At 42.3% G+C, this 12,845-nt stretch overlaps 1 protein-coding gene across 1 annotated transcript in view; it reads right to left on the bottom strand.

Moving 5' to 3' along the window:
* The window catches only part of macrod2 (mono-ADP ribosylhydrolase 2), a 1,287,170-nt gene that overhangs the window by 851,056 nt on the left and 423,269 nt on the right, over nt 1-12,845 (bottom strand). The window lies entirely within an intron of this gene.

Raw genomic sequence — 12,845 nt, 5'->3', positions numbered from 1 at the left:
AGAGCTTTCAGTACGACTTGAAATTGCATAACTGTTTCAAATACTAATACAAATTTCTCAGAGTCTGCACTGGGCAATTCATGAAAGGAGGTTAGGATAAGGTAATATCATGAAATACCTCTCGTTTGTAAGAGTTCGAGATAATAATCTCAAGCTTCTTTTTAATGACACAATGATAAAATGCAACAAGCCTAGGGAAGAAAAAAAAAATCCATTCCTGGCACAACTCCACAGTAAAAGTAGGGCTGATCACTTCAGACTATGAAGCTGAAGGCAATTATAGAAACAGGCCTGACAATGGAAGATGATGCCAGCATCTCTGATATCTCCACAGAGGTGTTTGGGTTAGAAAGCAAAAAGGATTACATTCCTCCAGCTAACCCTCTTCCTCCTCCTCCTCCTCCTCCTCTTTCTCTATCTTCACTAACTTCAAATCTTCAAAGCTCACAGCCCCTGCTGATTTATGTGTCTACACATCCACTCTGTTCTTCTTAAAAGGAGTTCATGTGAAGAACATTTCGCCTTGGTACAACCAGTAAACCTCTCCATAGCTGAGGTTTTCCTTTCACATGGGATCATCATGACTTAGCCTGTAATACACCACAGCTACCAAGTTGAAAGAACAACAAAGAAACTATAATACAACCTTGATACAGGTCTACAGCAGCAACTCTGCACCAATAGGACTTTCGCACTCGAAGGCCTCGGTAAATCTGAACAAATGTGCATTATCGTCATTATCATGGAACTGGTTTACATCAGAATAAGATTGAGGCAAATAGATATCAGCAGGGTAATGACACCATCAGATGGCATCAAATATCGCAGGCAGACAGGCTGTTAATACAGAACGGAGAGAGACGGAAGAAAAATGAAATGTAATGTTCCACTCCATCCCCTGTCTCATTCATTGGGCAATGAGTTGGCAAATGAGCATGAACCGCCTTGGAATAACGCGAAGCCAAACAAACCATCATAGCGCCGAGATAATTTTTCAATTTCAGCACAAATTTAGAAACACCAATTGGATAACAGCTTGAGGGGAAAATATTGTGGTCATTCATGTTTAACGTACTGAAGAACGGCAACTGGACGAAGACTGAATGGATTTTGAAGAAATTATTGTTCTGATGTGGACTTGATGCTACAATAAACGTCCTTCAATCCACTGAAAATGACTGATTATCAGTGACTTCCGAAAGTCTGTGAGCATTAAACGTCACTAAATGCTGGGTATCACATTCATTTGATGTTCTGTCAGGCCAACAAAGCAATCATTTTCTGTTCCTGCCAGTTTAAAGCTCTTCTGTTTTCAAGTAAACAGCAATATGTTTGGCAACATATTGCTGAACAGTGCTTGTTCAGTTTCTCATCATCTTGAGATTGGACTCCTGAATCTCGCGTCTGGCAGGTCTTCCCCTGAGCACCAACCAGCCCTGCAAGTGATCCAGAATGCAATCACGCCAAGTTCTCTCATATCACACTGGCTTCATGTAGCTACCTGCATCAGGTTTAAAAACACCAGTGCTTGTCTACAAAGCCAAAAACAGACCTCTACCTCACTGAAGACAGTCATCAAACCCTGTTCTGCAGTACATTCACTTCAAGCATCTCGCTCAACTCGATCCACTATCCCACGACAAGGTAAAAGGAAGATATGGATCAAGACTTCCCGGAAATGTGTTCCCGGATAATGGAACAAACTTCCCCTGGATATCCGAACAGCTGTCACTGGCCGTCTTAAGTCAAAAAGTCAAGGCCAACCTCTTTATTAAAAAACAAAACAAAAAAACCTTCATATTACTCATTCCTATGTGAGAGTTTTTGCTTAATAGTACTCTTAGATGTAATGGACTGACCCGACGAGTCAGTACTAGGCTTGTGAAGATATAAAACCATGCCATGCTACTCAAATGGATTCAACTAACTGGCAAACATGAATCCAACACGAATGAGGTAGCCCCATGCATCCCTATGTATGCAAGAAAAAAGAGTGAGAATACTTTTTTTTCTCCTTGCTCTTTGCAACTCCGTTCTACAGCTTTGGTTCCAGGCCTCTTTGGTCCCAGTGAGTTTGTAATGAACATGCTATTTCCTTTCCTTACAATGCACATGTGAGGGCCAAAATATGTTTTGCTCATTTAAGCTCTTCTCAGAAAGCATCAATGCCAGTAAAAATGGAAGCCAATGGATCTGGGCAGGACTACAACCAGTTCTTACCCAACAAAGCTGTTAAATCTCAAGATTTCCATACAAGGCCCAATGAAATTGGAAAATAAGAGGAAAATTACCAGCAAGGGAAATAAAAGTGAGAACCTCCTGTTAAAAAGTTTCAGTGAGGGAAACGCAAAATTTCTGTCACACCATAGTAACGGGTTAACACCAATGCTACTTGCCAGAATCATGAACAATGAAGGTAGATTACTCAGGTTTGTGATTATTACAGGGTCAAAACAGTCACCTTCCACCATCGTACCATGATCTAGCCCAGGGGTCTTCATCTAAAATCCAGTTTTCATGTTGGGCTGGGTTTAAAAAAAAAAAACTGATTACGGCTGCTGTATTCTGAGTCAAAGTGATTTTTGAATCACACGAAACTTCTCATTCGGTTATGAAAACTTAAAACTTGTGAACTTAAGGCAATATTTTCTTGCAGTAAATATACTGCAGAAGGCGGCACGGTGGTGTAGTGGTTAGCGCTGTCGCCTCACAGCAAGAAGGTCCGGGTTTGAGACCCGTGGCCGGCGAGGGCCTTTCTGTGTGGAGTTTGCATGTTCTCCCCGTGTCTGCGTGGGTTTCCTCCGGGTGCTCCGGTTTCCCCCACAGTCCAAAGACATGCAGGTTAGGTTAACTGGTGACTCTAAATTGAGCGTAGGTGTGAATGTGAGTGTGAATGGTTGTCTGTGTCTATGTGTCAGCCCTGTGATGACCTGGCGACTTGTCCAGGGTGTACCCCGCCTTTCGCCCGTAGTCAGCTGGGATAGGCTCCAGCTTGCCTGCGACCCTGTAGAAGGATAAAGCGGCTAGAGATAATGAGATGAGATGAGAAATATACTGCAGAATACGTATGAAAAAATATCTATTTTCCACAACACTAGAATTTCCTCAGGATACGCACAGACACACACTGACAACAGATCAAATGATTGATATATTCAATTCAGATGCTGCCAATGCTATTATAATACAATATTTCACCATATTTAGGTCTGAAAGATCACAAGGCGAGAACAAGTGAACAATATTCCAGTTGTCTAATGGCAGCCTGATGTGTTATGACGATGCATACCAGATACTGTATGTCCACTTATTTCTGTCTATTTAATAGACGTTTTTAATTTGCGTCTCATTTTTCATTTTCATCGACATTGTGCCATTCGTCCACACTCCTGCTCTAAAATACAAATCCCCTTTTCACCGCCATGTAATAAACAAAATGATTTGTAGATGTGCCAGATTTTATCAACATCTGTGATTCATGGTCAGAAGTAATGCAACAGTTTCCTTTCACACTGCGAAGTGTATGAATCACAAATGCGTAGTCCGTAACACCGACGTGTCAAAGTGGTGACCAATTACTCTACCCCCATTCCTTCAAGACTGCCATTTTAAAAGAAGTCGTTGAAGTTCCGCCGCTCACTGAAGCAAATGCGCCCTGGTATCATGAAAGCTGCATTCACCTGTCAGAAGTTCTCCGAGTGGTATTTACTCCATACCTTTTTATATTTGAACATAAATATTCATTGAAAGTCATTGAAGTATATTAACGGTGATGATTTCAATTCATGTCACACGTTTCTCAAGATGAAAAACTATCATCCCACTGTAATATTTTTTACTCCGACTCGATTTCTGTGGAGATGCGTCACGTATGAGGCCATTCATTCACTGTAAATAATTTTTCACTCCAAATCTTGACGCACATCAACATGCATTCAATTCACTCTAATCCCATGGGAGCTGGAGTCCCTGCTGGATTTAGAGCTTTCATCTTTGGAAAAGCCTGAACATGTTTGATTTTATTCCTCGTCTCACCTTAGACTGAAATTGCAAACAAGAAAGCCTGTTTGGGGAGAAGAAAACAAATATGTTGAATAGGTTGCCGTTTTTTGTTCACAGTTTGAAAAGGCACTGTGGGTGTTACGTGATTTAAGCCGAGCGATAACGTTAAAGAGGTGATGAGACCAAACTTGAGTGAAACCATACAGACCTTTTATCTTTCTTATAAATCATGCAGCAGATAGATAAAAGAAAGGATGCAAAAATACATCAAGCACATACGGTAATCGAATGAGTGCTATGTGGTCTGATTACGAACATCAACAGACATTGGAGTTTCCAAGCCAGATTTAATTTGGGATGAAGCTACGTAAAATAGGAAAGACCCCTCTCCCCCCCCCAAAAAAAAACTAGTTGAGAGTATACATGGCTGAGTAAACCGGAGTGCTTAAGTGGATCAGCATCAGTACAACTTTGCAGTAATTCTGTTTGGGCTAGATCACCTCCAACAGATGCTGAGTGAACTTTCCCTCGACCAGGAAAACGAGGGCATGGGCAAAATGCCTTAGGGTAACGCAATAACGTCTCACAACTAGGGCAGGACTAATGAAGAACAGGCCCTTCTTCCATATGCTATGCCTCTCTGACCATATTCAGAGTTGGCAACTTCAATCCAAAGGTTATTCAGGGAAAGTTCCTCATATGCATAGTTGGGTTGTGCACCTGCTGAAGTAAATTTTCTGGGGTTCCTATTCAGATGAAGCAAATTGCCTGTGTGTCGTTCACACCATCAAATTCGCCTACAAATCTTTTCTTGAGTAGATGCAGTAAAACAACACCGAGTCTCCTCGGTCTCCTTATAAAATGTCCTTGGTTAACATTTTATAAGGTTGGAGAATACAGAGCAGGGCATCTGAGACCGTTCCTCTGTCCAGAATCTCTCCACATCATCCAGGGTCCTCAGCCCTCTCTTGTGCTCTCTCCTCTTCAGCTCACCCCACAGGTTTTCAATGGGGTTCAGGTCAGGGAACTGAGACGGCCAGGCCAGAAGCTTGATTCTGTGGTCCGTGAACCATTTTTGTGTTGATTTGGACATATGCTTCAGATCATTGTCCTGCTGGAAGATCCAATGATGACCCGGTTTTAGTTTCCTGCCAGAGGCAGTCAGATTCTGATTTAAAATGTCCTGGTATTTCATGGAATCCATGATGCCATGGACCCTAACAAGGTTTCCAACATCACAGAACTTCCACCATGTTTTACAGTTGGGATCGGGTTCTTTTCATTATAGCCGTCCTTCTTTTTACGCCAAACCCACCTTGAGTGCTTATTGCCAAAAAGCTCCATTTTTGTTCCATCAGACAAGAGAACACGGTTCCAGTCAAAGCTTTAGTAGAGTTTTACAAACTTCAGGCGCTTCCATTTGTGGTTAACTGACAGAAAATGATTTTTTTTCTGGCAAACCTTTCAAATAACCTGTTGGCATGGAGGTGGAGTTTGATGGTAGTTTTGGAGACTCAAAAACCCCAAGATTTTACTTTTTCTTGTAATTCACCAACAGTGATCCTTTGGGTCCTCTTCCAGGCAAGTTTGTAACAGTTCCAGTTGGTGTCCACTTTTATTATTGGCCTAATAGTAGAAATGGGCATTTTCTGGCGAGTTGCCATTTTTATCACCATTCCCTGACTTACGAAGGTCAACACACTTCTCTTCATTTGGTTTGTGTGTTCTCTTGTCTTTCCCTTGTTGATGGATGACTAAGGGAATTTGGCCTCTGTGTCACCTCATATTTGTTCCCCAGTTAATCAGGAAGTCCTGGATTACAGCTTGAAAGTTCCTACACTCTTCAGTCAACTCAAAGACGTACAATTTAAACAGGAAACACGCTTCAGGTACATTGTGTTCACTATCATTTCCAGGGATGCCAATAATAGTGGGACATTTTTGAAAATAATTATTTATCGATGAGGGATTTGGGTTTTTTTTTTTCCTCAAATAAATTTATTTCAATTAAAAGTTGGGTTTTTTTTCTCATTTTATTCAGTGCGAGATGAAACGACTTCACCAAAAGGTGGATTTTTTTTTCCAAATCCTTTTTACTAAACTTTACAACGGGGATAAATAATCATGGAGAAGACTCCATGTATTATTATATATACAGAGAGAGAGAGAGAGAGAGAGAGAGAGAGAGAGAGACGAAGAACCTCGGGAAGAAGTATCTCGAAGAAAAACTTCAGAGACGTGACATTCTCCCAATGTACAGACTGTGGCCAGTTTTGAAATCACCATCTGTCATCAAACAATAAAGTTTGCAATATTTCCCTGTAGGATATTGATATCAGGACAGCCTGTTGAGTTCCCTGGAGACTAATAACTACAGCTGAGAAACTGTCAGCACAGACTACAGGGATATATTAAAAATGATTCTTGAGCCATAACCAGACTGATATTAATTCTCTGCATACTGGCTACCCCTGGAAATAATGACTGAGTGGGTTGCTGATGGCTTCTGCACCATTACTTCAAAGTGACACCAGTTTAATTTGACTCCATTTGAATGGGCCACATTCTGAGATAGGCTTCGTAAGGATGACTGGCAGCTTGGCTGTGTGCTTGGTAACCTGAGTCGAGGCATCAAAATACGAATTCACAGATCTCTAAAGACAGGCAATCTGAAATCGCTTTAGGTGCTAATGCTGGACTCTTCTGGCGGTTCAATACCATAATCTTTCAATCCAATCCCTCTGTGACCTCAGCAGGAATATGCAGAGATGAATTCGGATATGAAAGTGCCAAGCATTCAGCCTGTGTAATGAAAGCAAATTCTGATCCTTCGTTGGCACGATCGCATCTGTTGCCCAACTTGGAGGCAACAATGCATGATCCAAAACAATGTAACCACAAGAATCAATAAAACAGCATGGCCACCCAAGGGGAATTTGGCTGAGACTCAAAAATATAGGCCTCCCTAGTGGCAGAAATGATTTCTGCTCATAACAAATGAATTAACAACACAGAAAGCAGGTCTCAGCCTTTGTGGCAGCAGAAGCATGACCCAGATGCAAGACAGGCTGTCAATTTATTTTCTAATCTAAAAGGGATTTAAGAAGGAATTCCCTGCTGATTGCAATGCTAAAGATGAGTGTGAATTCATGGAGGCAATGCCTGATCCTCATTAGCTAAGTGTGGCGTTTACTGTCACCTTTGAGAGCTGAACGCGTCACATAAATCTGCTCTCAGCAGGGACCAAGCTCGGATGCCAACAGTCTCCGCCATGGGGAAAAGTTTCTGAGCAAGATGGCATCCTAAGCTAACTTGACATATATTTAAAAAAAAAGTATATGCAAAGGTGCTGGAATTTATTCAGCGAATATTGTTAATTACAGCGAAATGAGCTCAATGTTTCCAATTGATCCACTGTCAGAGTTTTCCAAAAGTTTAGCAGTGGATCTAAGAAGAAGAAGCAGCTTTTATTTGTCACATGGACACTCGAGCACAGTGAAACTTGTCCGCTGCATTTAACCCATCTGAAGCAGTGAACACATAGCCTGGGAAATCCCATGCTGCTTTGCACAATCGTTCCGATCTGAAAAGACAGCATGGAAACTATGGTCTAAAGGCTCGCCTGAGTTAGGGAGCCAATCAGAGAGTGGGGAGGGGTGGAAAGACGGTGACGCGTACTACTCGACAAACAGAAGCTTGTAGTTTATTTGGGACTGTTTACGGATCACATTTAACATGGCGGCGAGCCATACGAACCAAACTTTCGATCAAGCTTTAGACACTGTTCTGAATAGTTTAGAGCGAAAGTTTGTTTTAAAAAAAGAACAGCGTTTGGCGTTTCAGTCTTTCTTCGCCTCTTCGTCGCTCTAACTACGTCACCGGGTACAACTGCCATGATTGGCCATGGGCTACGTATACGCCAAATGATAGACATTCGCAACGTCCAATAAACGGCCGTTGACAATCGTAAACCACACCTCCCCTACGAGAAATTCAATAGGCGGATTCCAGACCATATTTCACTTGTGATATGGTCTGGTGTTAACCAGACTAGTGAACACACACATGCGCACACACAATTGAGCAATGAGCACACACACACACACACCCAGAGCAGTGGGCAGTTATGCTACAGCGCCCAGGGAGCGGTTGGGGGTTCGGTGCTTTGCTCAAGGGCACTTCAGCCCAAGGTCGCCTCCATGTTAAGCTAACTGCATATCTTTGATCTGTGGGAGGAAACCGGAGCACCCGGAGGAAACCCACGCAGACAGGGAGAAAACCTGCAAACTCTACACAGAAAGGCCCAGGTCGGCCGCTGGGCTCCAACCCAGAACCTTCTTGGTGTGAGGCGACAGTGCTCACTGCTACATCCACTGACATACAGACATCCATATTGTGGTTAAAACTGGTGATCTTTGCCCGGGGAATTCTATCTGTCCTGGACATTTGCTCGTATTATAACAGCAGCAGCAGTGCCTTCATGGAACATCCACTACCAGAAGATGGACGAAAGTTGTTGCATAAATAGTAAATGACCAGATACTTGAAGAAATGTCCCGTCTTCTCTGCTCCTGCAGCAATGCTGCCCAGTGCTATATTTAACCTTTGCTCATCCATCCACCTCCACCATCGACACTCACGCTGGTTGTTTGTGAAATATCGCTGTTAGGTTCTTATAGATTTCTTTTCCTTCCTGCGGCTGCCAAAGTGGGACAGTGGATTATTTATTTATTTCAAGTTCCTTGGTCACCTTTCAGTCCTGAACTAATGAAAGCAGCTCGAGTTTCTGAAAGGAACAGACGAACGCACTCCAGAAAGTGCTTGAGGCAAAACTAAAGTGAAGCGCAGTGCAATGAAGAATAGGGAAGGAATTTGTGAATAAAAGTAGGAATGAAAGATGTTTTCAGGGAATGCGCAGACCTTTTTTTTTTTCCCCTAAGAGCACATCATACTTTCTTCTCTTCCTGCACCTCTGACAGTGGCCCGATTAGACAAAGTGAACGGTGGAGTAACCTTGGCATGTTGAGGATGGTGCCATCTCCTGCAGGCATTCTAACTAGCCACTAAAGCTGTGTGAACCTTCCTCAGGCTTTTCTCATCGAGCCTCCACTCTCCCTTTTCTTCTCTCTGCTCCCTCTCTTCTTCTCTTTTTTTTTTTTTTTTTGCTTCCTGCTCTGATACCAAGAAGTCCTGCTCCGCTTTCATTACAATACCCTGCCTTTCAAAAATGGTGTCAGGCACAATTTTCCCTCCCTAATTATTTTCCGTCCCTGGTGAGGTTTGGAGATCAGGCCTGGGGGAAGAGCTGCCATGAAGTGCACAGAAGGGTGGGTTAGGGTGGGTTGGGTGAGAAACAAGGCCTGAAAATACTAAATTGGCCTGGATGAACTGATTTTGAAGAGGCGCTCTGCTAGCATGCTAATCTGTCAGACAGAGGTAGCGTCACGCCGGTGGTATCGCAGCAGAAAAATTCCCAGCATACTTCCAGATTGCGTGCCCCGATGAATTCAGTCCTAGTTAGCAACTCCAACCCCCCCCCAGTTTCCCAACCCCTGTGATTTACCACACAGTTTTCTACCAAGCTAATTGCACTGAAGGAGATAATGGCATGAATTAAACCCTAATCAAGTGCCAATCAGGCATTCTCAGTGCTCTAAATGTCAGATATTACACGTCTCATCCCCCATCACTAGATCAACTGCACTAAGGGATTGTAATGGAAGGGGGGACAGGATAGGAGGGGCATATTACTGTCTCACTCAAGGGCTCTCTAGAAAGATAAAGATGTTTATTAACACATTTCATGCAATGCTAAACATTATTCTATTCGATCCACATTCACTGGATATGAGCAAGCGCACGCTCTGATTGGCTCCTCTACTACTAGGCTATCAGCTCATATACCGTGAGTAGAGAAAAACAAAATGGCGGAGTGCATCAAGTCATATCAAGACTATGTAAAGCCAACAGTCACAAACTTGGGTTTTAAGATGGACAGTGATTTTACATTGGATCGGCAAATTAGTTCCGTAGTGAAGTCTAGCTTCTTTCAAATTAGGCAGCTGGCAAAGGTGAAGCCTTTCCTTGCACAAACACACTTTGAGATAGTAATCCACGCCTTCGTAACATCTCGGCTGGATTACTGTAATGCACTTTATTTTGGAGTTAGCCAGTCCTCCCTCGCACGTCTCCAGCTGGTGCGAAATGCAGCCGCTCGCCTCCTAACTGGAGCACGTAAAAGGGAGCACATAACTCCCATCCTGGCCTCCCTCCGCTGGCTGCCTGTGCACTTTAGAGTCCATTTTAAGATTCTTTTATTTGTTTTAAAGTCTTTAAATGGTCTCGCCCCCCCCCCACCACCTCTCTGAGCTCCTTCAACCCTACGCTCCTGCTCGGTGCCTCAGGTCAGCTAACTTGCTGCTCCTGGAGGTATCGAGGTCCAAACGGAAGCTCAGAGGGGACAGAGCTTTCTCCATTGCTGCTCCAAAATTATGGAACGAGCTACCATTGCACATAAGGCAAGCTTCCTCACTTTCCATTTTTAAAACTAGTCTTAAAACCCATTTTTACTCCTTGGCTTTTAACTCCGCATGAGACTCTGCTCTTGTTTTAGTGTTTTTATGGTTTGCTTTTATTTATTGTTTTATTGTTTCTAATTGCTTTTAAAAACAATGAAACAACTGTTCGACTGTCTGTTTTTATTTATTTCATTGCTTTTAATTGTTTTATGTATTTTATGTACAGCACCTTGTTTTCAACTACGGTTGTTTTAAAGTGGTATATAAATAAAGTTGAGTTGAGTTGAGTAGACCGTTCGTTTGGTATTTCACAGAATTCTTTTTCTTCCACATTTTCTCAACATTAGTTTCAAAATTAAAGGCTGATTAAAGCATGAATCACTTCCTAAGCGCAACCAAGTGACTCCTAATGAAGTGGGAATGCTGACCTTAGTCTAAAAGTCCAGGCCTGGCGGGAAAAAAAAAAAAAATGCTGCTGCAGTTGTCTATAATTAGTGAGCATAATCTCATAATGAATTTTAATTGCTGGGAAATAATTAACTGAATTTACAGCAAACGGCTGACTTGGAAATCATTTTGGTATGCACAAACATTCTGACAAAGTGCAATTTAACATCAGTGGTTCTCCAGCTCTGAACACTTCTCTTTTTTCCCCCCTCCTGCTCTTTCATACCTCAACTCACAAAATGGCCTGATAAGTATCTCAACTAGCTGAATAAATACTGCCGAGTGTTACAGAATGGTCACTGAAAAATTCGACAAAAAGCACAATTTAATAATAATAAATATAAATCAGTTCAATTTATATCGCGCCTTTCTCACACCCAAGGTCGCTTTACAATTAGGACAGAAAAAAAGTCATATTAATATATAATATTTATTAATATTAAGATAAATTAATCTTACTTGAAATGAAAAACAGCTAATATGAGGTATTTAAACTATAAAACACTAACAAAATGTGTACAGGGCGACTATACAGTAGGTGCGCTCTTTAACACTGTATTCATCTCGGTTTTGGTCCTCCTGCGTGAAGCAAGCCGTTTGATGCTTTCCAATATCGCCGTGAGCTATGAACATGAAACCATTATCGCTCCCTGGACAAAAAGCATCTCGCTGAGATAAAGCCCATAACCTAAGAAATAACAAGAAACTTTAAGTTGTTTAAAAGGTTTCAAAAATTGAATGACCTCAGAGATGCGCTGGTAAGGCATTTCAAGAAAATGGAAAAAAAAAAAAAAAAAAACAGGCTCGTTCCTGAGCAGGGTGGATTTCCAGACCTGGCACTGAAGTGGCAGGACTCTAACAGCTGCGGACGGGCCGGTGCCAACCCCCGGCTGAGCTGGATTCCGTGGGACGCTTGATGGCTGCTTTGATTGTTTTACGCTTGTTTTTATTCGACTCGGGTTTCAAGTCTTTCTCTTTGGAAGAAGGACGACTGACCTGTCCGTCTCGGGTAACACATGGGTAACCATACCGTTCAAACGTATCATCTTTATTCGCTCAGGCAGACACACAGGAGACATACCACCCCATCCATATGGGTTATAAGCCACAGGGCTACGTGTGCATATACAAAACACAACACACACGACATCATCGACCATTCCACTTGCAATATAGGAGTCATTTTTCACTCATGGCTGCCCATACTGGCTCTTATTGCAAAAACAATTTTGCTGATGTGGTCATCATCGCGTGAGCTCGTGAGGTTCGAATACCTTGGGGACCACACTATGTAGTATACAGTGGTGCTTGAAAGTTTGTAAACCCTTTAGAATTTTCTGTATTTCTGCGTAAATATGACCGAAAACAACATCAGATTTTCACACAAGTCCTAAAAGTAGATAAAGAGAACCCACTTAAACAAATGAGACAAAAATATTATACTTGGTCATTTATTTATTGAGGAAAATGATCCAATATTACATATCTGTGAGTGGCAAAAGTATGTGAACCTTTGCTTTCAGTATCTGGTGTGACCCCCTTGTGCAGCAATAACTGCAGCTAAACGTTTGCGGTAACTGTTGATCAGTCCTGCACACCGGCTTGGAGGAATTTTAGCCCATTCCTCCATACAGAACAGCTTCAACTCTGGGATGTTGGTGGGTTTCCTCACATGAACTGCTCGCTTCAGGTCCTTCCACAACATTTCCATTGGATTAGGGTCAGGACTTTGATTTGGCCATTCCAAAACATTCACTTTATTCTTCTTTAACCATTCTTTGGTAGAACGACTTGTGTGCTTAGGGTCGTTGTCTTGCTGCATGACCCACCGCACCTTCTCTTGAGATTTAGTTCATGGACAGATGTCCTGACATTTTC

The sequence above is a fragment of the Neoarius graeffei genome, chromosome 7, assembly GCF_027579695.1.
Source record: "Neoarius graeffei isolate fNeoGra1 chromosome 7, fNeoGra1.pri, whole genome shotgun sequence".
NCBI lineage: Eukaryota > Metazoa > Chordata > Actinopteri > Siluriformes > Ariidae > Neoarius > Neoarius graeffei.
The sequence above is the reverse complement of the archived record's forward strand: the minus strand, read 5'-3'. Positions and strand labels throughout refer to the sequence as shown.